We start from the raw sequence: 24,534 nt of genomic DNA on the forward strand, positions 1-24,534 counted from the left end.
TTCTACTTGTCTCTGTCACTTGTAAAATGCATACTATTATCCAGCAGAAAACATCACAGAACATCCATCTTTGGATGGAAAATTGCTTTTCCCTATTGTTTTTTTTTGAGAAAACCTGTCCACTGGGTTTTCATTTAAAAACAAATAGGGAAATGAAAGTGGCAAATGTTTTTCTTTTCCACAATAGGGAATTTAATTAAAAAAGGGAAAACTGTATTTTTACCACAAATATACATATATATTATAGCTTCACTGAAGGCACGAAAGTTGTCTTGAAATTTGGTGCAGGAGATAAAAAAAAAAGAAGCACGACTAGCTCCTGTATTTGTAAAATGTTCAGAAATCCATGGAGACAGAGCCATATTCTGACAGCCTCCTTCCCACTCTGTGTCATGTAGAGGGCCCTGAGCACGAGCAAGGCCAGGAGTCTCTATCAGAAAATTACAAATGGCTACATGTGCAATTTTAATTAATGAACTGGTGACCTGATGATGTAGATTTCAGGAAACACCAGCTGGTAAAACTCTGTACAACAAACTGAGGCCAAGCAACTGGAAAATCACTGACAGCACCGTGTCTTTTAGTGGCAGCTTTGGCAAAGAAATCTCTGCACTTTGAAAAGAAGCACAAAAGAAAGTGTTTAAATAAAAAGTATGAGAGAAATATCTTCGTCATCAGTCTTTCTCTCATAGGAAATATTCCTTTTCTGCTACACTGGTTTAATTGCATTAGTACCAGTGTAAGGAATCTCTTCAAAGCAGTTAAAAACAAGAATGAGTTAAGGCTGATCAGAGTCTTCACAGAGAAGAAAAATGAGCCTGAAAACATCAGAGCTGTGTCAACACTAATAGCACAGAGCTGTAGGATTTTTTAGGGTGGAAAAGACACTTCAGATGATTGAATCCAACCATTCCAGCCACCACTGTCCCATGTCCCCAAGTGCCACAAGCACACAGCTTTCAAATCCCTCCTGGGATGGCAACTCCACCACTGCCCTGAGCAGCCTGTTATAATTTCCTAGTCTTCCATTTTTTAACTCAAATACTGTTATTTCTGAGTAGATCAATTTTAAATGTGAGTGCAATGTATTAAACTTAAAAGTGGAGTTTAAATTATTAAAATGATTTCTATTAGCTTCAAGCGCCCTGGCTCCATTTAAGCAAACGAATTAAGGACATGCTTAAGTACATTTCTATTGAGTTAAGCTGTTTAGCAAATGCCTTCCCTGCAGGCCTACTGAAGCCAAAAGCATGGAATCATATGCAGAATTCGGGGATGGACTTAACTCCTTGGTTTTAGAAGAGGTGCAACACTGAATTTGAGATTAATCTCGGGCCTAGGCTTACATTTCATATGAACAAGCAAGCACCTGCATGGCTTTGTTTTGGGTTTGTCCTTATCAGTGTAAAAATACTGTTGGTAAGGAAAAAAAATTCGAAGTATTTTCTGAGTATTTACAGAAAGGAAAATTCCAGGAATGATCAACGAGGTGGTTCCAGAGGGAAACAGACCCCAAAGCAGGGGAGAAGAGAAACCCCACAAACACTGGATCTGTCAGAGCCTTCTCTGTCAGAGCACAATAAACACCTTGGTCTTCCAGCCTATAATTCACCAGATTCAAGTTTAGGTCATTTGAGAACCCCTGTGTGACACAAATAGGAAAACAAGCTAGCAGCAGAAATGCAATGATCAATTTTACATGTGACAAAGAGATTTGCCTGTTCAATTCCCCTTGACAGCAGACTTTGTATTTTTAATTTTTTTCTTTTTAGTCTACAACTGACACAGCGTTGCTGCTGACTTGAAACGGGTTTGTCAGGGGGAATGAGTGTCACTTATGAGGAGGTTCCACTACCCATGGGTACTAAACCATCAGCAAAACTGTCCTGCAAAACCAAATCCAACCATCAGCTCCTTTTGCATCAGTGCAGGGCAATATTTAAAAATACACAGAAAAGCGTGACATTAAATGATCACTTACAGCAGCACCAGGTCTGCTCTAGTGCCAGCATCTGCATATTGATTGCATCATGTTACACATGGATAGGGCTGAATGCAGGCAGGTTCAGGGCACAGCTCAGGTCAGCTGGATCAAACCAAAATGATTCTGTTTGTACCAGCTGGAAGGGTGGCACCAGGGAACACATATTCCAGTCAGAAAGCAGTGGTGATACTCTCAGAAGCTGGAACTGTTGTGGAGTCATAGGATGAATAAGTGAAAGAAAAGGTTCTATAATTTAGGGAAATGCTTTATATAATCTCACAGTCCCAATGAATATTTGCAGGGAACAAGAGCAACAGGCCTAACCCTGTCCCTGACCACAATGATGGGAAAATCCCCACTCATTAAAGGTCAGGAGTCTACAGACTCCTGTTTGTGAAAACTTCTCAGTATTGAAGACTTTTAAGTTTCTTTGGCTTAATTAAACCATACAATCATAGAATTAACACTAATTACTAACACGACTGTCTATTTTGAGTAGATATTGTGCTTACTCACAGGCAGCATGAGGCACGTGAATATTCTTTCTCTTTGACTTAACATTCTGCCCATTTCTGTTCTGAAAATTCTTCTCCTGAGATCAAATCAGATTCATTTTTCCTGTGATCTAATAAAATCCAATCAATTTTATAATGTTTATGAAGGTGGTTGATTCTAACTGAAGTTTGAGCTTGTTTTTCCAAGGGAGCCCCACATTCCCAGAAGCAGGCTTGCTTTAATTTGTAATCTTTATCCTGTGCTATAAAATAAATGCCAGGATGATGGAGAGCTGCTTTTCTAGGTCAAACAATTGTAGAAGAGTCAGGGAGAGGCTGGAGGGGAAATGCCTGTTCAATCAAGAAAGTTCACTAATGATTTCTAAAATGTCTTAATTGCTTCAGCACAATCTACAGGAATCCCTTTCATGCCTCAGACAGGGCAAGTAACTGAGTCTAATATTTCAGAATTAGCAACTTGCTGAAGTAACCAGACTATAATCTTCCTAGTCATGGGTTAGAATTTTTGAGGTCTCATCAGCACACCACAGCTTCTTTCTTTAAGTGTTTTGTGTAACTGCAGGCTTATCTTCAAAGAGCAGATGTATGAACTATCATTTTTGATTAAAGCCATCCAGTCGGAATTAAAAAAAAAAAGAAATCATCTGTTCACTGCAGTTAGAATCATCTATTTTAAATACATTTACATATTCCCTTAGCTGTCCAACTATTTTTTTCCTCACTTTCCCTTCTTTTTGCGGCTTGGAATCCTGCCACATTTATATTTTGTACTAACTACTCAGGGTCCTAATTAGCAGAAATGGGATGTCAGCAGGGTACCAGCCAGCACGGGAGGGGTTTTGCTTCATTGGGAAGATGTGCAGCATGTGGCATGGATCAAAATCTCTGCATCCCATGCAGAGAACAGCATGACGTGAATTGCAGAGCAAGGTAAATGGGAGAATTTGGGTATCTTGGAAATTTGTGAATTGACAAAGGTACCAACTCACATGTTGTAGCTGTAGACAGAATGAAGGGGGGTTTGCCAGCAGTAAGGCAAAACTATTCCAAAGTTTAGTGTTTCAACATGTAACAGACTGAAAAATAATCTGCAGTTTCTGAGCTCACAGTGTTTGGCACAGCCCAGTCCCATCGACATCTAGGGCTGGATAAAAATAAGAGATTTGGATGTAACTACAGATATCACACATTTTTTAATACATATATAAATATATATATATGTATATATATATTTGCTTATTATAACTAGCCTTTCAGTTTGAAGTCTGTTCTGTGTACCAGAATTTGTTTCATTTCATCCTCTGCTAGTTTGTTATTCCTCACATCTGCTCAGCACATCCTGCCCAGCTCCTGAAGGGAGCTCAGGAGGCCTCCTCTGGCTGATGTTGAAGGACAGAAGTGGCACAATCAGGGAGTCTGAGTGCATTGCACAAGCCACAGCATTTCACCAGGGGCTTTCTGCAGCATTTCTGCTTAAGCTGTGCTTTCAGGAGAGCATCTGGTCTTGCAGCAACAGCTCTGAGAGAGAAGTGGTGTCAGTGGTCAATTGCCTTCATAGTCTGTGAGTAGATGCTGATTTTTACAGTTGGTCATAGGCAGTAAAGAGCTGTTTTTTCAGTAGTTTAAATGGAAGATATTTGTCAAAATATCCAGACTCAGTGGAAAACTGAGTGAATTTTACCACTGGTCAGGCTGATGGCCTGGGTGCAGTTTGCTCATACACACTCTCAAAGGGAAATATAATCCTTGGAATTACAAGTGTGGTCCTTTGAAGTCAGAAATGTGGTGCTGTCAATGGCTTTCTAATGGAATGTTGAGCATTACTCAGTAATGAAACAGGAGTTATGATAATGGTTGGTTATGATAATTCTTAATATGCTAACTATATATCCAGTATTAAAATCTTATCTAAGCACTGGAAGGCACTAAAAGGTGTCAGACTGCAGGGCTGAGGCTTTAATCTCTGGTGAGGTAAGAGGAAGACAAGACAGGATTCTGCTGACAATAAACAGTAAAAATAGAGATAATTTTTTTCTTTGTTTTTGAAAAGTTTTGGGTTTGCTTTAAATTCTCTCACCTTCTTTTCTCCCTTTTTTGCTCTCTAACTGCAGAGTTTATGAAGTGACACAGGTTAGAGTGGCACTGAAAAGAGAAAGGAACTACAAAATACCTTATACTCACTCTTCCTTTATGTTCAGGGGAAAAAAATCAGTGAGAGGGGAGAAGGAAAACTCAATCCAGAAAAAATACCAAAACTTTGAGATCTCTGAATTTGAATAAATCCCTCAAAAATTAAAGAATTAGAAGAGACTTCGCAGTTTTGAACATATGACCCTTTTTGAGTGTTGAGAAAGTGCCACAAATGCTATTCCACCTTTGAGGCTGGAGTGTCCTTGGCTTCAGGCTGCCAGAACACCAGGAGGAAGGTGTTTCATCTGAGCAGGGCTCACAGTCAGAGTGCACAAGGGTGGGGAATGAGTCATGTGGGTCAGAACTATGAAGGGAAGATATTAATGAACACTCGGAAGCCACAGGGTTTTAATTAAAAATTCCAGATGACATGAAAGCCAAGATTTATCGACCTGAAGCACAGACATTACTCAGCAGAAAGGATTTATTTGACCCAGTTGTGCTGGGCTTGCTTCATCACTTCTCCCTGGCAATGTGCTGGCAGGATATTGTTATCCCTGGCCACAGAATTCCAGGTGATGAGGGTGGTGATGAAACACTGCTCCGTGCCTGCTGTATTTACATTCAGTACCATCAGCCATGATGGGCTGCAAAATAACAGTACAGGTACCTAAGAAGAACTGGTTCTGTGGTTTCTTTATTACTTTTTTCCTAGTGACTATGGACACAGTAAAAAAAATAAAAATAAAAAGTGGGGTTTAAAGATTTTTCTAATTAGAGACACAAATATTCTGATCAGAGCTCCTGGGCAGTTGTTTTTATCTGCCCAGTGGAATGCAGCTCCCAGCACTGAATAATCTCAGGCACCCTCCTTGTTTCCTGAGCACTATGTAGGAGGTCAGATATTATTTTGCTGTCATTGCTCTGCATTACAGCAAAGCTGAAATCTCTTGGGATTTTTTCATGGAAAAGTTAGTCTGTGGCAAGGGAAACATGTCTTTGGCAATGTGGAATAATCCTATGAATGACTAAATAGTTACAGAGAGTGAAGATAGACAAAGCCAAGTAAAGAGAGCCTGTAGGTTGCCCTCTCCTCTGAGCTGGGGAGTGAAGGAATAAAGGTGACCATTGGAAAATCACCGTGGCCAGTGACAGTTCTGGCACTGCCCCCAGGGCTCTGCAGAGTCCACCGAGGACTGGGTGGAGTGAAACTTCTCAGAGCAAGTGAAACATTGCAAAGCATGGGGCTTTGACCAGAAGGTGAGCAAGAAGAATTTGCTATGGATTATCCACCCCAGAATAAACTTTCTTGGAATAATTCCTTGACAATCACTGTTTTTCCCAGGAAAAAGAAATCCCTGGACTCTGCTCTGGGAGGATATGATGAATCAAGAGCACAAGCACCTTATCCTGGAAGAGCCTGCTCAGTGCTTTTCCTGTGCAAGTGGAGCTGTTTCAGTTAATGTCACACTGCAGGCAAACCACAGAGCTTAAGGAAGAGAGAGAACAGCTCATTGCACTTATTCTCTGTTTTATAGAAGTAAAGCCCATCAAGCACGGTGCTGCAAGGTGTCCTACAGCCCTGATGCACACCAGAACAAGTTAAGTGAACATCTTACAAGAAGTGTTGGTGTTTGCAGTGCTGATCTCATCCGAGGCTCTGTCTCCTGCCCCGGGGTGTGAATAACTCTTAGCAGCATCCATGGACTTGTTCCTGCAGCAGGGACACAGGGCCCTGCAGCATCACCAGCCCTGATACGTGCAGTGCTATGTGACAGGGGCTGGGACAAGGTGACCAAGCTGACCCTGACAGTTGTTGTTGCCCTTAACCATTGCACAAAATTGTTTTATCAACAGGTTACATCCAGAATTATCCATATGCTTTAACTCTGTACCTTAAGGATCTGTCTGATTAGCACAGTATTAACCACACTCTGGGTGACGGGGACTATTTATTACTGAGAGAACTCCTACCAGAAACCTTGGAATTTTTACAATACATTTTTGTCCATACTTTTTGGAGCAATAATAATGTAATACCATACTCCCTCCCCAAATAGCTGCAGGGTCCCTTTTAATGAATAGGAACAAACAAACTATCCAGTTAAGCCCAGAAACATGACCCCTATCAAAAGCAAAATCAAACAATACCCTGAAACAATCTACATATACAAAGAACAAACTTTTCTTGTTCTTCCAAAGATTAACTCAGCAGGTATTTGGCATTCAAAAAATTCTATGACAACAGAAATGATTCTGTGTTTGAAGAGGTTTTCTTTAGAATTATTGTTGCAATTATTTGGGAAAAAAATTTAAAAGAGAAAAGGTTTTAGAAAACAATTTTGAAATATTAATCTAGGCAACATTCTGTACAGGCAGCACTGCTGTGCTCTCTCTCAATGACGCTTTATAAAGTCTGTTATGTTTTTTATGTAAAACTTTTTTCAAATCTCTTGTCCATCTACTACCAGCTCCTGCTTAACATTCAACATCCTGCTCAGTCAACAATGGTACCATTTTCCATTTCTCTACAGAATAGTATTAGTAACCCCTGCACTGTTCTGGGCATGGAAAAAACTACATTTCTTTAGCCAGTTTTATGGGAGGAGATGGAATGGCAACAAAAAAATTAAATAACCTGGACATCCCTCTCAGACATGGAGCTTCAAAGCAAATATCTGCAAAATTTCCAACTTTCTATTAATGGAAAATTCAGCCTCCATGTCAGTACTTTCCAACAGAAGGATTTTATTTGGCTCGTTATTATTATTAATATTATGGATATTATTATTTTCATTAGGAAACCTGAAATGACTGCTCATCTCAGCTCAGATCCAAATGATCCCAGTACTTCCTCTGAGAGAACCTTTCTGTGTACATGGCCATCACCACAGCAATCTGTCATGAGGCATCTGCTCCTATTCCCTTCACCACTTTGATCCATCAAAACTCGGGATTTTGAATTGTTGTGGAGCCTGTACAGCTCATGGGTGCTCCTGAGTAACAGGATGAACGCGTCTTCAGCTTGAACTAGGGGGCTCATTCTGTAGAGGATTTATTGATTTGAAGCCAGTCCAAGGATGAGTCACAGTGCAGAAATGTCGCATGGAGATCCCTCCTTGCAGTCTCACAGAGCGCTCAGGGCCCTCGAGTGTTGCAAATAAGACTGGAGCGAGTTCAGTGGGCGCAGTCCCGACGAGGAATGAACACGGGGGTGGTTCCAGCCGTGCGGGGCGGCCGAGCCCGGGCTGCGAGCTCCGAGCGCTGCCCGAGCCGTGGGCAAGGGAGCGCTGCCGCCTCCCGACAGCTCCGCTCGCTGCACGGCCCTGCGGCACGGCACGGGACAGCCCGGGACACGGGACAGCCCGGGATACGGGACAGCCCGGGATAGGGGACAGCCCGGGATAGGGGATAGACCGGGATAGGGGATAGACCGGGATAGGGGACAGCCCGGGACACGGGACAGCCCAGGATAGGGGATAGCCCGGGATAGGGGACAGCCCGGGATAGGGGATAGACCGGGACACGGGACAGCCCGGGATAGGGGACAGCCCGGGATAGGGGACAGCCCGGGATAGGGGATAGACCGGGACACGGGACAGCCTGGGATAGGGGACAGCCCGGGATAGGGGATAGACCGGGACACGGGACAGCCCGGGACACGGGACAGCCCGGGATAGGGGATAGACCGGGACACGGGACAGCCCGGGACACGGGACAGTCCGGGATACGGGACAGCCCGGGATAGGGGACAGCCCGGGACACGGGACAGCCCGGGATAGGGGATAGACCGGAATAGGGGATAGACCGGGATAGGGGACAGCCCGGGACACGGGACAGCCCGGGATAGGGGATAGACCGGGATAGGGGACAGCCTGGGATAGGGGACAGCCCGGGATAGGGGATAGACCGGAATAGGGAACAGCCTGGGATAGGGGATAGACCGGGATAGGGGACAGCCCGGGATAGGGGATAGACCGGGATAGGGGACAGCCCGGGACACGGGACAGCCCGGGATAGGGGACAGCCCGGGATAGGCGACAGCCCGGGACACGGGACAGCCCGGGATAGGCGACAGCCCGGGACACGGGACAGCCCGGGATAGGGGACAATCCAGGATATGGGACAGCCTGGGACAAGGGGCTTCTTCAAGGGCATCCTCTACAGGGATAAAGGAAGGGTGGTGATAAGAGCTGATCACTCAAAGTAAGCATTTGTATTTTTAGTGCTTGCTTGAAAAGAGAAATGCTCAGCCACAGTTTACAGCTGCTTTGGGGATTTCCTCAGCACAGCAGCAACATGCACACCTGCACCACCCCTACTCCATGTCTACACCATCCCTACATCCCCACAAAGCACTGCTTGAGCACCAGGAGCATCCTCCCCTTCTAGAGCCAGCAGGGCAGAGCAAGCTGGCAGTGCGGGCTGGATACCACAGGGAACAGGGCCATACATGATTCCTCGTGGATAAGACACTTCAGTCACACTGCTAAATCCTGCTCTGACCCACAGCTACCAACCAGAGGTAGTTTAAAACTATTTTATACCAGTTTTGAACTCAGCTTTGCCTTCTCTACATGTCATGAGCCTGGGCTGTGCATTATTTAGCTCTGTGACTGACACACTGTCTGAACACTGCTGCCGGAGGGATGGAGAAGTTGCAGTTCTCTACCTTGAAGCTGATCATTGAAACACAGGCCTGTCATTCCTGAGCACTGAAGGTTAGAGAGTAACTAATTTTTCCTGGCTGATTTTTTTTCTATTCCCAGCCCCCTAATTACTTCTCTGCTTTGGTTGCTGTTTGACTCCACTTAGGCTGTTGCAAAGAGCAGCTATAGCAAAGATACACATGAGGTAGGATCCTTGGAAATCTGCAGGTGATGAACTTTCTAATTGCATAGACTCGTGTTACTTTACACACAGATGCATAGACTGTTTTGGATGTCAAAAATACTCAGCATCTGCTTCAGTTTTGGAAGGATAAAGTCTTTTTTCCCCCATAGTTACCAGAGCATGCTACTAAGCATATGTCTTTTTCTCATTAATGTGAGGAGCTTTAGTGTTGGTTCCAGTGCCCAACTGTCCGGTGTGATCAGAACTGCCAAAAACAGTAACCCAGGAAATTTCATTTTCCACAATACTTTAGCTCTGGCTGACTCGGTAGAATCCCAGCAGTGAGCAATGATATATGAAGTGAAAAATGTTTGCCCTCTCTCCCAGGCCTCTCTGCACTGTGCATAAACCACTCACAGTCTGTGCAGAGCTGTGCTCTGCTGTCAGACCCAGCTCCAAAGGAGATGCTCCCTGCCTGTTTGCCAGGTGGTTTTGATACCACTGTGGCTTGATAGAAAGCAAATTTCCATCACAGGAGAAGTTCTCCCTATTGCCAGTATTACTTTCAGATCAGAACTTCCCATGAGATAATACAAAAAGACTGGCTTGAGGCCCAGGGTTCAGCACAATTTGCCTTAAATTCGTGTTTGCTTAGTTCATGTTATAAGGAAATAGTTTTGTATCTAGTCACTGCACATTATGTAGAGCAGCCCTGAAAAGAGCCTCAAATGCCATATTCCAGGGGAAGTAGAAGGACTATAACAAAGTTTGTCTGGCAGTTGGAAAGTTTGTGAGTAATGTGCAAGTGTGCCTGGAACAGGAAACAATGCAGTTTACTGTGGTGGGGATCTGCACTCAGTGATCCTTCCGAAAGCTGCTCATGTGGAAAGAATGAAAAACTAGAGCAAGGCAGGCAGGTAGAGTCCATAACAAGCCATAACAGGCTTTCATCAATGGCTTTAGCAGCTTTTCACTGCTCAGATGCTATTTCTGCATCCAGAGGTTAGGATATAATGGGATGTGCAGATGCATAGATATTACCTCTTCTTTTGACTGATGGATTTGAAGAATATGAACCACAAGCTCTGTGCCATAAATGGGAAAGGCAGTTCTTCAAGCTTTCATGAGAAGTTGCTTAAATTATTACTGTCAGCAGTAAAATATTGGCTATATTTATGTTTACAGAAGAAAAAGTTGGGTAAAAACTTTCCAACAACTATACAGACTCTGAAAAGTTTTTCTGTTTCCTCCCTCCCCCCTCTGGCATGGCTCTATTTGCTAAATATGCTGTAAGTTTATTTTTTACTCTTAAAATCACACAAGAAGGTCACCAATTAAACTACTCTTCCCGTATGGAATTAAGCAGAAGCAGATTAGTAGTTAAAGCAGGGACTCTCTTGTGGGTCTTCTCTAGATCTTAATGGATTTCTATTTTAATATTTGAAGTTTACTCTGAGTATCCAGTTTAGCTGGAAAAGAAGTCACAGACCTCACAGGGTTTTCAAATTTGTCTGTGCTTTTTATTTCTCTTCTTTTAGGACACCACAATCCTGTTTATTCAAAGGTCACTGTGCTGAAAGCAATATCTGCAGATAACAAGAAATCCTGAATACAGTCACAGAAGGTAGAAAAATATGAGTTCCATAACCCTTCACCTCCATTCTTTTTTTGGTCTGTCTATTGGTTTTGCAGATGAAAACAGAGGGAATTCTATTGTCTTGAGTTTGCCTGTGCAAAATAAATTAAATTTTATTCTTGGTTCCCTCCCCCTCTCAAAAGAACACACTAGATTCTTCAAGAAGGCTTTGGGTTTGTTAACCCTTCCACGGCTCCTGCATCCTCAGTAATCTCTGTTATCTACTTTCCAGTCACATAAAAATTTCCACACATTTTAAGTGAAAGCACTGTGGGTAGGAGGAAACATCCTCCAATGGTAAAGAAGTAAATTTATACCCTCTCAAATGTTTTGATTAGATCATAATTCAAAATAAGATTTGAGTCTCACAAAACCACTGATCTATTAAAAAACTCCAAGATATATTATTCCATGGCAAACATGGAGCACTTGTGTACATGGCTGGAACAGGAAACCTGAGTCTCCAGGTCCCAGCTTCTCCTTCTCAAGGCTGTTCCAGTCGTGTCTGATGTCAAAAGGGCATCACTACACAGGAATAAGCCAAGGGGCTCCAGTTCTTGGCACCACTTCTTTTCCAGAGGAATATCCCCCATGGCATGACAGTGACCTGAGGGCAGCCAACACTGCCTGGGACAGACAGAGGTGCCACTGAACTCAAATAGGTCAGCAGGACACAAGGTGACAACATCCAGCTGCCTTGTTCCAGATTTTTCATTTTGAATCCTGGAAGGAGTTTCAGGAACAGGCCAGGTGAGGGTTCTGTGACCTCTCCATGGCTGTGCAGATATAGGAGCAGATACATACATTGTGCACATAAATGTGTGTATAGGTACATCTGCAACAACTTTTCTGGGATTGTTCTCAAATTCTCTAAACGTTACGTAACACTCCTGGAACAGAATCCTACTGAAAATAAATGTCTCCTGTAAGGAAAACTGTCTATCCCTTCAGAAAGAATAGTGAAGATTTACAGACAGTGCACAATGGTAAACTTTTTCCATTCATTACACCAACAAAAACATTTCAAGAGAAGTAAAATTTCAGCAAGCACCGAGCTTGGAAAGCAGAGCACAGGAAGCTGACATGTGCAGCCAATTCAGCAAGCAGAAACTCGACATTAATATCTTCAGACTGGATCTGGGGCCCACAGCTGATAATGTACAATTCAATAGCCTTGGTAACCTGCAGATTGCCAATGGAAGCCAAAATCTCATATATGGAATTTAAGCAGAACAAAAGCTGTTCCACTGACAAGAAACACATGGAGGTTGAACCATAATCTCATCTTGAGGCAGCCTTTTCTTTGGGTGTATCTGTCCCACAGCCTCCTCTGAGGTCTTTAGACACACCAGGATTTCCTTTGAGCCACAGAAGCAGGGCTGCAGACAGGCTCGCCCTGCAGAGGGATGGGGCCCTCTTCCTCTCTAACCAAGGACTGGTCTCCACCACTTCTGTGAAGGACAAGCTCCCAAGCAAATCCCTAGAGCAACCTGCATTTTTTCCATTAAGCCTTTGTCAAATGAGAACATTGATTTTCTAAGAAAGAGTCTGCTTTCATAAAACATTTTTGTTATTTCATCACAAAGTAAACAAACATGGTCCAAAAAAGTGAATTATCTTGTGTTCCTTGGCAATTTTTCAGCCAAAACAATTCGTAAGGTTTTCAGTTTTTGACCTTGCAAGAAAAGCTTCTTTTTCCCATGTGAAGGAAAGCCTTTTCCCGGGTGTTGGTAAACTCATCAGTTAAGCAGCAAATCATTCAGTGTAAAAGGAAAACCAGGAAAATGTGGGTCTGCTGCAGACTGGGGCAGGGGTCCTGGTGAGGGGGGACATGGAACACACCAAGCTCCTCCCTGCCTCTGCCATCCTGGGATCAGCTTGCCTGGGGGCTGTGATGAGAACACAATTCTTGTTTGGGCTGCAGCTGCTGAAGGCACCGTACACAGTGTGTGGCTGCCCTTTATTCCTGTGAAGGGAAGGTGTTCCCGGTAGGAATTGGGATTCCTGAGCCCAGAGTGGGAGCAGAACAGGCTCTGGGCTGCCCTCACACCCCACCACAGCACAAACCTCCTGCCCCTTGGAACTGAGGCTTGTAACACAATGGGTACTGCACAGTTTCAGCTCTAACAGTTACTAAAATGATAAACACCTGTCTACCTAATCACCAAGTGTGCCAATTTACACAACGTATTAAAGCTCTTTTTTTATGCAAAAATCTCCCATTTTTAGCTTAAGACTTACAAGAAGCTTGCTGCAATTCTGTAACCCAGCCAAACCCCTGCCTCTTTCTTCCATTTGCTCTCTCTCCCTCGCCCTTCCTTCCTTTTCCCACCCACATATTATTTACTCAGAATACAACCTAATTACAGCTTGTGCTTATCTGAACGACCTGCACTCCACCATTCCAGCTAAGGGGAGATCTGAATGAGGATGGACAAAGGACCTCGCTAGAGAGAGAGGGAAAGAGGGATTGTTAGACTTGGTGGAATAATGAGCAGAACCCCTGGGGGAAGGTACCAGAGGAAAGGCAGTACCTCCTTGAGACTTGGATCTAAGGCTCTCACTGCAGGTCTGGAGCACAGCTTATTGTTTCAGCCAAAGTCAGTTTCTCCTCTATTAAACTCAGTTGGGGTTTTTCCTGGCCTAATCTCACCCACACTGAAGTAAGTGGTGATTTTGCTGGAAGCGATGCCGTGTTCTTTGTTGCTAACCATAATGACAGTGCTTGCTGTGTTTCTAGCCAAGATGCTGAAGAAACTCTAGAGAAATTTTTTTTTGCCTCCCTGTAGTCTCATAGAACTAGTTTTACTTTTCTCTTTTTTTAGGACAAATTGAAAGAAACAAGCAGAGCACAACACCGGAAAGTGGATGCAGAAACAAAGCCCTGCCTTTGAAAGAGATCTCTGTGAGTCTCTGGCACGTAGCAGCAAAAGGGAGGAAATGGGAGGCTGAGAAGGACAGAGCATCTGCTCCCATTGTGACTGCACTCTCCTTCCAAACATCAGGCTCTGCAAGGCCACAGCTCGAGTTCTCACTGTGAATATCTTGGCCTGTGTCAATGCTCTTCCTGCACCCACCTGACTTCTGCTGGATTTTTGCCACTGACTACGTTGGGGGTAGTGTCATCAAAATCTGCACTGGTTTAGTCTTAATACCTAAGGATTAATAAAAGTTATTCCTAGGACCTACTGGAGCAAGTGAATTGAGTAAAACATGAGTTAGTGGGCTGGATAACATGTTTTCCAGCAGCTGGCCTCCAGCAAGCAGCAAAAGGTCTTCACTTGGTAATCAAAGATTCTGGCCACCACCAAATCCTGCAGCAGCTTGGTCAGCAGCCCCCTGGGATTCCTGCCAGGTAGGGAAACACCTGCATTTGCACGAGAGTTTATTTGTCACAAGGGTCGATCAGATAGACTGATGAATAACCAGGGAAGCCTGTCTGTGCTGTATCCATGTCATTGATCACTCCCCTCACACAGGCTGCACAGCTGGGACTGGGTTATCCTTGCATCTGAAATATTACTCAGTGCAAGAGTCACAAGAGATTTTCACCTTATGGAAATTTAAGGGAATGTGAACTGCCCAGAGAAACTTCAATTTGGAGCCCTATGGTGCACCAGAAAGCTGACTGCACAGAGCTGGAAAAAGTTAAAGAACAATTAGAGATGATACAACTGAAACTCAACCCAATGGGAAAAAGGACAAGAGAGGCCAATGGGAATAAGAGAGGATGTGAAGACTAGCACCAGAAAATGTAGAAGTCTTTCAAACATAAACAATCTGGGAAGGAGGCAGACTAGGGAGAGCTTGTCTGAAAAAAAAACAACAAACCAACCCAAAGCTGAAGCAAATTAAAAAGATAGTTAGAAGACAAAACCAGACATAGAACTGCTGATAGCAGCCCTGCATTGTGCAAAAGCTCTATTTTTGCAAGGTAAAGGTAAAAGAGAATGGGTAAGAACAGGAGAGCCTCATGCCTGGCCTATCAGAGCTGTTCCAAAGGGATGGGAAACATCTGCGTGGTAGGGATGGTCATTTACAGGGATATCTGCCCGGATGCAATTTGAGACATATTAAATGTTGTTTGTCAGGTTTAGTGTGACAGCCTAATCTATTATGTGAGTCAGTATGGCTTTATTGGTGAAGGATGACTTGGCTGTAGAAATCTTGGGAGTTTCCATCTACACAGCTGCCATGACAAAATGGGAGAAATGCAGTGGACAGGAAATAAGAAGGGCTCAATCCTGCCTTCACTGACATTTATGCAGCTGAGCTGAAATCCACAGGCCCTTTGTCCCTCATAAAATGTTTGGGATCTCTCCCCCAGTAATCCTTCAATAGGCTGACATGGAGTTACCTTCTCAGACCAATGAAGAGAATTTCTTTCACTGATCTGTTACACATAAACAAGGGAAGAATTTGGCAGGTGGCATTTTGCATTACACTTCATTGGAAAGAGTCATGAGCTGAAGAGAAAAACGATGCTTTAGGGAATTAAGTATTTCAACGTGCAAGGGCTGTCTAAGAAACTGAAATTAGCTGCACCACATAGTCTTTATGGCCAGAATGGGCATCTCCCAACTTTCTTCTCCATCAGCCACAGCATCTGTGCTGGTGCTTCACGGGCTCTTGAAGTCTGTGGGAAGATTCCCTCTGATGTCATTGTGCCTTGGATCATATCCATCAGACATATTTTACCCTTCCAGCACAGGTAAAATCAAAAGTTTTCCATTCTGTGAATTCTCACAGATTTCATAAAGTAGTACCACAAATCCCAAGATAACCTCATCTGTTATCAGAAATTCTGAATGGGTTAAATAAGAATATCAAATAAAGATGTTTGTGTCTGCTGACAGCACTAACACTGCCAATATGAAGACAGAGAGAAAACACAGAATCAGAGATATTCTGGTCTTTTAGAAGAATGAGACAGAAAACTAAAAGTGCTGCTTTCCTGGGGCAATGATCTAAACTAGATCATTAAATTAATCAGCTACTCGATTTATTCCTTCAAAGAAAGGAAGAATTAGAGTGCTATAATATGAAAATCTTTGTCTGTCCAGTCTATGGCAGTTATAAAATCAAGAAATAAGAAGAATGCGATAAGAAGAGACAGAGAAGGAATCAAGGGAATTAAATTGTTGCCATATACAAGGCTGTGATTCATTCTTCTGGAGAAGGCTGAGCCAAATTCAGTTCCAAGTCACACTGGCACCACTTCTTTGTCCCCAAAAGCTTTCAGTACTATAAAAACTGTGGAATCTGTTTCATTGAATAATTTTAGCTTTGTTTTTTTTATATAAAGAAAGTTTATTCCAGTTGTGCAAAAGATGTCACATGAAGCTAATAAGAGTATTCTGTGAATTAGGAATATTTGTTGTAACAAAATGTTTGATCATGCAGGTAAGAATTTTTCCAATGAATCAGAAACAGAGCTAAATCCAAAGTGATTTCTTGAGACAAAAAAATAATATGCTCACAAAGTTCCTTCTTCTGCTGGCTTATCTGAGACTGCATCCTAGAAGAGTGAAGACCTTTGCAGTAAAACAGAAATGTGAAACTCACAGCAAGGTTTGCTAAAGTTTCCAATAGGTCTGTTAGTTTCCAGCACAGCAGGAATAAATACAGCAGCATTATCAGGAAAACCTGCGGGGCTGTGGGATATAATCACAGACACTCTGCCCTACATGACTCACTCAGGACCAAGTACTGCAAAACCTCCAGTTTCTGGCTGGTTTCTGCCAAGGGGTAACAAGCCAATATACAGATTTTCCAGTCTGTAATGAATAACCTGCATTGTCTATTCCTTATTTATAAGCATTCAAATTGCAACAAATGGTCCTGATGACAATTACAGCACTTTATTTACAGAAACATACAGCATATAGATAAAAGCCCAGCTCTGCATTGATAGTTAGATATATATAAATCTGGCAATTATGTCTGGACTTGTTGAAAATGCAGAAGCTGATCAGGAAAAATGGCACTATATTGTCTGTTGAAATAAAAGAAGAATATCTGTTCATCCTTCTGTTATGCTGGATCCATTCAGAGTTAAGTTCTCTGACCTGGTGCTTGGAATGTAAAGCCATCCTTTGTAGAAGGAACACAGAGAAAGACACAAATCTTTAGAGAAATCAGATGCATGAGTAAGGCAAGAAGTGGAGGAGATATGCACAAAGCCAAAACTTTGTGAGGAAATTTGCAAGGAAGGAGAAAGCACTGTGTCAGTCCCACACAGGAATAGATGGAAGGCAGGAATGAAGGGGCAGGAATAAATCCAGGTTCTGGCTGAGACTCTTGGAGCACAGATTTCAGTGGCAAGGGTTTATTTGGAACATGGATGAGCCTCAACACCAAGGCATCTAGTGAGTTATATACCTCTTAAGCCCTCAAATCAATTCTAAAGGGATACACAGGTTTTATGTAGACTTTCTGCAGCCTGACTCTGCATCACAGTCCAAGACTACAAGGCAAACATTCTCTCAAGCAGTAACATTTCTCCAGAGCAGGATTGTTCCTGCAGGACTCAGCTGGATCAGAACATGAGTCAGTTCAAGTTGAGATTTCATGATTTTTCAAAAAGAAGAGGGTTTGTTCTCTACATTAAACATTCAGTGGCTGGATATTACCTCCTTGCACAGTGAGACAATCCAGTGGGAGGTTTTCTGTGTTTTGTCATGTGCCATTTGTAGAATACAGGAGATGGTGGTTAAGCTAGAAATGCTGGAACATGGAATCACTTGTCACGAGCTGCACCATTGTCCTTTTCTGCACCTTGGCTGGCAGGGGAGAGGTGTTGTAAACAGAAAAGAAAAGAGTGAACAGTGTGACTTTCCTCCGGCTGGGGAAAGCAGAAGGTGCTGAATTAAACAAACATCTGCCCTGGTGAACAGCAAACAATGTGTTTGTCTAGTAAACTGAGCAAAGAGGACTTGGAAGTCAGAGAGAGGGGAGGATGAGACAGAGGGAGCCAAGAGGACCATTTGCCAAATGACTTTTTTCATGCTCCAGCAGTCTTTGCTGTAATTACAAGGATCTCTAGGGAACTGAGCAGTCTCGATCTTCAGTGCTTTAGAACATTGCCAATAAGATACAAAAATTGCTAACACAGTGAACATATTCAGATGAAATGGAGTTTGGGATTTTGCTGGGGTTTTTTTATTATTTTTTTTCTTTTTTAACCTGCAAAATGTCTATTATACAAAAGAAAAATCCACTCTAAGTTCTTTCATAACACAAAAAAGGGCCAATTAACAGTGGCAGGAACCAATGTCCAGTGTCCATTCAAAGGTGAGGCACAGCCATTAACAGGGAATGTTTTCCTGCCAAAACATCCCAACCCTGCCAGGGATGGCAGATCCAAGGTCAGCTCAGTGACTCTTCCTGGACAAGAAAACACTTCCAGGCAGGGTCACAACACAAGCAAGGGCATGAGCAGATGAGCACAAGGCTGTGAGGAACACAGAGAACTTCCCAGCACAGCTGCCTCGGGTCATGTGCAATTTCTAGATTCACAAGAAGCCTCAAGACCAGGAACACCCAGCTGCACGTTTTATATCCACGTGGGACACCCAATTAATGAAATTATACAGACACGTACACAAAACCTGAACGCTCTGCCAAAGGCTGTGTCACTTGTGCTCTCCACCACGTGTGTGGAGATCAGAGGCAAATCTGCACCTTTGTAGGACAGGTGAGAGTGGAAAGAGCAATCCCCCTCTCCTCACAGTGCAGAGCTTCCTCCTCCTCTGACCTTTGCTGGATCCAGAGCGAGCACATTGCTCACAATAAACCTTCATGCCTCCACACCCCCAGCCTTGTCAGACCTCCCCACTGCAGCCCTTAGCCAGGGATCTGCATTCCCAGGGCAGGCACTTGGCACTCAAAGAAACCAAATTCCCTCAGCCTTTTCTTCTTTTTTAAAACCACTTCTATGTTGGGTCACAGCTTTTTCTCTTCTGTCTTCAACTTTCGTGAGAATTTGTGCCTTATTTTGTACTTAGGAACTCTAAATATGGATGTTTAACTCAGTTTTTAGCCCTGAACTCGGCTCTCAATAAATGATGGCAAGTGCTGAACATATGGCTCCCATGTGCCATGTTTCTGATCCTTCAAGAGTTCCATATAAGGTGCAGTTTGAGACACCACATTCATTCAGGGTGGCAAGAAGCAACCACTGACCCCACAGACACTGAAGGAAAGCAACTAAACTTGGAATTTACAGCTTTTATTAAATTTTCCCCTCCCCATTTTTTTTGTCTCACAATTATTTTTCCACCACTTTCATATAAGAACATTTCTTTTTCTATGTTAAAAGCGAGGCTGGGCCTTCAACCATTGATCTTGTCCTTCTTCAGGAGAGAGGAATGTGTATTTTATTGAGACAATGAAATCAGTTAATTCTCAAAATGTGTGTAAGGCTTTTCCTAACCCTGTAAATGCTGATCACTGCTGCAGCCTTCAGTGATGGCTGACAATAACTCAGCAACCACTTCCTTTGATTCTAATGACTACAATAGTTTTTGTAATCATTTTGTTGCTATGTTTCAATGATTTATATTTATGGCATATAAGGATGTATCTCCATTAGTTCAGGAAACCTCTGCAGGCACCAAGAGGACAACAGCATTTTCAAACTGGGGGAAGGAGAACCAGCACTATAATGCTCGTGGCTGATTTTAGATATTCCAGTCACACAGCCTTTGGTGGAGCAGACCCAGTGCATTGCAACAAAAGGAGAATTTCATTTTGTTTTTAAAATGCTGTTATTTCATTCGGGAAATTTGCAAAGGCACCTTGACAGAAAATGATCAAATATCTGAACTTCCAGCGCAACAACATTTACTTAGCAAATGACATTTTAATGCAGAAAGTCAAATTTGCATACTAATTAAAATTTTCCTTTAAAACATTTAGACTTTTTGGCCTTCCCACCTACCCATAGTGACAGAGATTAAAAGATTTTTTTATTAAGTCCTGTCAAACAAAACACACTTTCATAAAGTGCTACAGTACAAAGTGGCACTTTTAACCTATTTTCTAGTCATTCAGAATTTAGGCAGTGGGAGCATTTCCAAATGCTCCCTGATCTCAGAAAGGCACTGATGGCAGAGAAATGGGGAAAATGGAGTTTTCTCCCTCACTAAATTTATACATTGTGGGAAAGCAGCTTCATGTACTGCATGCTGGGTGATAAAATAAAAAGTCATTACACTGGTAAAACTACCCTGGTGCTTTACTAAGAGATTTATAGAGGTGCTGCAAGTTAGAGAAACACTTCAGCTGCCTCCACCTTGTGTGGCTTCCAGGCAGGGCTGGAGGGTGGCAGGGGTAGAGCAGCAATCAAGAGTGTGAGATGGTAAAATGAGGATGACAATAGCAGAGTGGAACTGGGGGAAGAGCTGAGCAGCTCCTACCTCTGCTCTTCCCGAGCATCCAAGGTCTCCCAGGCCAGCCTTGGGTTGATGTTGCTTTGTTTTTTCTAAAAAAATAAACCACTGAAGTAAAATTCCTCCTCTACTAATTTCCTGGCCAAGCGGGTTCTTAACAGTGAAATGAGCATTTCTGTATCTTTTAATGGAAACAAAGATATTTCAGGAGGATCAAGAAAATCTTGTTGCACCATTTTTTCCAATCTCCTCTTTGCATGTGCCTGTTACCAGCAGTAACTTCCTAAGATGTGGCCTCCCCACAAACCACGAGGATCACTACAAACAGACAAGCAATTCTCCTAAGCTTCAGCTGTTTTCCACTCTTTTGTTAAGGCAGGATCTGGAGGCTTTGCCTCTATTTTGCTTGACACGACAACTTTCAACACTCTTCAAAGGCTGTTTTCTTTGAGAATTTCTAAATTTCTGGGTATGATCAGACTGGGCCATTCTGTGCTATAGTGTGTCAGTAAAAGCACATTTACACCAAGTTTTCACCTTGACAGGATCATTTCAAAGACACTTGAGAGACAGATCCTACAAGCACTGAAATGCTGCAAACATTTAATTCATTGATGTATTACCTGAGCATCACCCAGGCCCCATTCACAGATTCCAGAACTGCACAGATTTATTTTCCCTGACCTGAAGGATAAAATGATGTTGCTGGTCTTTTCTCTCATGGACACTTAGGCCACCTTTTACTGCTCTGCCAGATGTCTTTAAGTGAAGCTAAATTGCATTTGGTTTAAGTGCCATCTAAGGGTTTCCCCACACAGTGGAACAAACAGGGCAGCTCCCATCACAAGAAATTAATGTCAGACTATTAATTAATGTCTCATCCATGGTTTATGTGCAGAAACAATGGCCGTTCTGGACCTGAAGTAGGAGTAATTTCTGATTCTCACCTCCACCTAACAGCCTGGCCTTTGCATCACTGTCCTGTGAGTGCACAAATGCCACGAACAGGTGTTCTTGGAGAAAGGGAAAATTCTGTACAACATAGGGCACTTTGTAAAAAATTATGTTTTGGCATGAAGTTTTGGCACATCAGCTGCAAGGAGAGCAGGCACAGTCATGGATTAGCACAGGGAAAACCATAAAACTCTAATTTTTGACAGAGACTAGTTTGTCTTTAAAATAGGGGGAGAGAGGAACTTTGCAAATGCTCCTCAAATGTCAATACATTATTTCCACATAGGGGATGTTCTTAACTTTGCTATCTCTGGAGGGGACTTGAACATCAAGATCACAGAGTCTGATATCAGTTGCAGCAAGGCATGTGCAACCCTTGGGCCTCAAATCTTAATTATATCTGCAACTGTTTACAGCTTATAATTATTGATGTTAATTTACTGAGGGAAGTTACATTTCTCGCCTCAAGTTATATTTTTGGCATGTTAATCCATTTACACACAGACTACTGCATCTGATTGTGCAGACTGAAATTAAAGCATATTTTTCATTTTCATTTCATTGGATTTTACCATGTTCTATATTATTTTAAAAAGCAAAAGTAATTTGGCCGTTTCTACTAATATTATTTATATTGTTTAAGTAAAGCTCAGCTTCCCACTACCCAAGATCTGTCAGAGGCTGTGAAGGACAGTAGAGCAATCTACATTTTTCTAAGATCTTTGCAATCCCTAAAGCAGTGGAATTACGACCATCTGAGAGCAAAACCAAATCATGAAGTTAGTATTGCTGAGTTCTATTGCTCAAGAGCTATGTCCTACCAATACTTGCTGCACACAAGGTCTGGCTCTCTCAGTTTAAACTGGAGCACTTATAGAAGCTTTAGTGGGATCAGTATTAATTCTTTGTAGGCTAAGCTTTGTGATACCTCAATTTGAGATATTCTGAACAACCACCATCATTAAAATCAGTGCTTTAGGACCAGAATTTTATTTGTTCCTGATTCTTCAGCATCCTGGGCCAAACCCTGTATCTGTTCAATTCAAAGAGGAATTTGTACAACTATAACAGGAGGAAGAAATATTCTTCTAGAAGGAGTTTTAATTCATCAGGTTCTCTGGGAGTCCAGGACATGTCTGAGCTGCCTCAGCCAGTACCACACCTCCATCCAGGGGTGAAGAACAACATTCCTGATGGTTCTCTGCAACCAAACACTCACCAGGAGAAACCCCCCTCACACAGCTCATCCTGTTCTATCACAGCAATTCTCTGCAGTAACTCAGGCTATCAGGAAGAATGATAATATTCATAAACCAAGGTATTGAATACAAGTCAAAAGGAATATTCTTACCATATAGAAGCACAAAGTTATTGCACTCTCCTACTTCTATTATCAGGTAATTTTAAGCTGATGTGATAGAAATGCAAGGTACAGGAGAGGGAGGACAACGATAGGGGGATGCTGCATTTTTTTATCTTGTCTAGAGGATTAGAAAATCTGAGTGCTAAGAGGTTTTTTATCTGGCAATACTCACAACTGAAGACATGAGATATCTCTAGAGCAGGCAAAGAAAAGCTATTCTTAAGAATATGGCACTGGGCATGTCCTTCCTCCTCCTGCAGCAGAGATGTTTCACTGTGTGCTGACTGGGAGACGAGCCATTAAAAAACCTCCTCACTTTGAGCAAGTATTATAGTTATTGGAACAGCAAATTAATTTATTATGTGCACCCTTTTTCGTTTTCATCACGACAAAGCCACTGGGAAGGTTTTATCAACATGAGATTCTTCTTATTAAATTTTTAAAACCCTGATTTTCCTTGCTAGGGAAATTCTGGTTGTTGCAGTCGGTGCATCCAGAATAGCTCCCTAACATGGAGGCACAGATGGAGACATATGTCTACATTGCATCAGCTTCATCTACATTACATCTCTCAACACTGCAGGAACAGTTTATCCCATAATATACACTTGGCACTAGCTGAAGCAGCAGTTTTGTCATTCCCAGGTGTTGGTGAACTGTGAGGCCCTCTGAGGTGGGGGTTTGATGTGTCACTTAGGTGTAAACCCAAGCATAAAACAGTTCCATGATTTAACCTGCAGTCATTAGGAAGGGTTGGAAGTGAACCCAAGACTGTTAACTGTCGTGTTTTTATCTTTCCTACCAGGAATGGTTCCACATATGAGCAGGCCTATGGAAAAGAAGAAAGGGGAACGTGCAAGAGTGCAGCTTGAAAAAATGGTAACAAATGTGGATTTCCATAACATTCAGCCCTATCCAGAGCTTCCTAAGGCAAATGGGACTGTTACCACTGACTCCAGCAGAAAAACATTTGGCTCAGTGATGAGTGATTTTGAAAATGCTGCTTTGACATTTTAGGCCTGAAACCAGACATTTTCCCTGACATTATGAAACACAGCGAGGTAATATTACAAATAAGTGTAAAAAATAAATCCAACTTGGAAAACATAAATGACCTTTCAAAGCCTGAAATCATGTAATAATAACTGGCCTGACCCATTCTGAGGTTTTATTGTTTGAGCTTCACTTATGTTTCTGCCTTTCTCCCTTGGATAAAGTGAACAGTTGGGGACTGAAATCCCAGAACAAGTGCATGCCTATTTACCAACAAAATGAAAAATGTCTGGAAAGAGTTCCAAGTATCTAATCTGCTGGGGGGATGGACAGCATACAAAGGAAAGAGCCAAACCTTCTCACCCTGCTTCCTCCAGGGTTTGCCTGGATTGTTTGCTTCAGCCCATTTCTAATGAATCCAATAATCAGCTGGAACTTGAACCTGCTCTGCCATCTCTCACTGTTCTTTCAGTTCCAGGAAAGCTGAAGCAAATGCTATTTTTCTTGCCTAGCAATAAAAAAGCCATAATAATACTGATGTGTACATCTGGTTCCAAAACCAGTTTTGGGGCTTCAGTCAAAACAGAGATGAAACTTAATACACACAATGTTCAATGTTTTGGGAACCCATAGTGCTTTTTCTTGGTTGGTTTTTCAAATCTTTTTCTTCTAAGAGCTTTTCTGTCTTACCTTACTCTGTTATGTCTCTAACATCTCATCCTTGACAGTTTCCC

At 42.5% G+C, this 24,534-nt stretch overlaps 1 long non-coding RNA gene across 1 annotated transcript; it reads left to right on the top strand.

Annotated features, from left to right (window-relative positions):
* The first annotated feature begins 13,440 nt into the window (after positions 1–13,440).
* On the top strand, positions 13,441–23,918 carry LOC148221788 (uncharacterized). The gene is made up of 3 exons (XR_015807345.1): positions 13,441–13,761; positions 13,924–14,453; positions 23,613–23,918. It is a non-coding gene; the product is annotated as an uncharacterized LOC148221788 (long non-coding RNA).
* Positions 23,919–24,534: the final 616 nt, after the last annotated feature.

The sequence above is a fragment of the Sturnus vulgaris genome, chromosome 17, assembly GCF_052056855.1.
Source record: "Sturnus vulgaris isolate bStuVul1 chromosome 17, bStuVul1.hap1, whole genome shotgun sequence".
Classification (NCBI taxonomy): domain Eukaryota; kingdom Metazoa; phylum Chordata; class Aves; order Passeriformes; family Sturnidae; genus Sturnus; species Sturnus vulgaris.